Source organism: Alligator sinensis, unplaced genomic scaffold (assembly GCF_000455745.1).
Source record: "Alligator sinensis unplaced genomic scaffold, ASM45574v1 scaffold692_1, whole genome shotgun sequence".
In the NCBI taxonomy this organism is placed as follows: domain Eukaryota; kingdom Metazoa; phylum Chordata; order Crocodylia; family Alligatoridae; genus Alligator; species Alligator sinensis.
In genome coordinates, this window is record NW_005842238.1 from 1,629,671 (window position 1) to 1,631,654 (window position 1,984).

The window sequence follows — 1,984 nt, forward strand, 5'->3', positions numbered from 1 at the left end:
TGAAACTTTGAGACAGAAGGGGTACACTTGTTAAAAAAGGTTGAAAACCCCTAGTGTATCCTCTTTGGAACCATGCTTCAGGTAACTGAAGGCTGCTGTTAAATCCCACCCTCAGTCTTTTCTCCACATGAAGTAAACCTAGTTCCCCCAGCCTATCCTCATAAGTCATGTGCCCCAGCCCCTCTAGCCATTTTTTCTTGTCCTCTGTTGGACTCTCCTATTTCTCCACATCCTTTCTGTAGTGGGGGGCCCAAAACTGGACAAGTACTCCAACTGTGGCTTCACCAGTGCCAAAGAGCGGGGAATAAATCACTTCCCTTGATCTGCTGGCCACACTCCCACTAATGCAGCCCAGTATGTTGTTAGCCATCTTCACAACAAGGGCACACTGTTGGGTCATATCCAGCTTATTGTCCACTGTAACCCACAGGTCCTTTTCTGCACAGCTGCTGCTTAGTCAGTTGGCCCCCAGCCTGTACTAGTGCAAGAGATTTTTCTGTCCTAAGTGCAGGACTTTGCACTTGTTCTTACTGAACTTCATGAGCAAGTCCACACATACAAGCACATGCGCTTGCAGCAGCTCAAATAGAAGCAGTGCAAATTTGAGCCAGGGCTTTTTGCTTCAGCGCACATGCTTGGACATGCACTATGTTGTGGAGCAAATTGTGCCACTTGGGGCAAAATAACCCTGCCTGGCTCCTCCTGGATCTGCAGCCAGGGGGAGCTAGAGCCCGGGGCCAGCACCTGTGCTGTCCCCAGAAGTATAAAAAGCTGCTCTGTCATGGCCCCAGCAGTATAAAAAGCCACCCTGGCAAGTGGCTCAGGGCTACTAGGTCTCGGGAGCTTCTGGGGCCCAGCCAATTGGTACCTGGGGACACTACCCCTTGTGCCAGCTGGACTGCTGAAGCAGCCCTGAGAGTTCCCTGCACCCTCTACCCACTGCAGCAGTCTGGCATGGGGGACTGCTGCCTGGCTGTGACCTGCTGTGCACCTGCCAGACTCAGATGGGGACTGCAGAGCCAGTAGATGCACCTGCCCCTCTGGGCCAGCTGCCAGTGGACTGTGGTTGCAGGGTTGGCCTTTCTGTGGCACTACTGCTATTTGTGCCCCCTGCCCGGCCATCTGGGCAGCTATTGCCTGGAAGACGTTCTGGGTGTGGTGGCCTGCTTTGAACTGTCAAAGCATGTCCTCCTGGCCCCATTTGTCCAGGAGGTCAGCCACAGCCAAATGGGTCCAAGGTGCCAGCTCTGAGCAGGCAGGGTCCTGCCACTGGCCTCCCTAGCAGGAATTCTGGTGTTCCCTATTGGAAAACTGAAAAATCCCTGATAAAAAAAATCCCAAAATCACTTTCTAAAATACCCCCAAATCCATGTTCCTCCACAAGTAAAACAAAAGACCACTATAAAGAGACAGAGAGAGAGAGAGAGTGAGATAGAGACAGCGATCAGTTGGACAATGTTTTATTGATGTATCTACGGTGTTAAAGCAAGTCTCTTATCATAATAATAAAGTGAATGCTACATACAGGTTTCATGAATACATGAATACATATTTTGCTGCCCTCCCGTAGGGCGATGGCCCCCACACAAGGGGTTGGTCCCCCACACAAGGGCTATGGTTCCCCAACAGGGGATTCAGCCCCTACACAAGGGTTTCAGCCCCCAACAGAGGGTTCAGCTCCTACACAAGGGCTACACCTCCCCAACAGGGGGGTCAGCCCCCCAAAAGGGGGTTCGTCCCCCACACAAAGGGTTCGGCCCCCCAAAAGGGGGTTCATCCCCCACACAAGGGGTTTGTCCCCCAATAGGGGATTCGGCCCCCACACAAGGAGTACAGCCCCCAAACAGGGGCCAAATGGCCCCTGCAGGGGCTACCACCCCCCCTCAGGGCCCACATGCCCCACCCCTCTTGCTCCCCCAGCCCTCTGGAATGTTGCCCCACCTGGCCCCATCCCCCACTGGCTCCTCCAGCCCCCCCCGTCGCT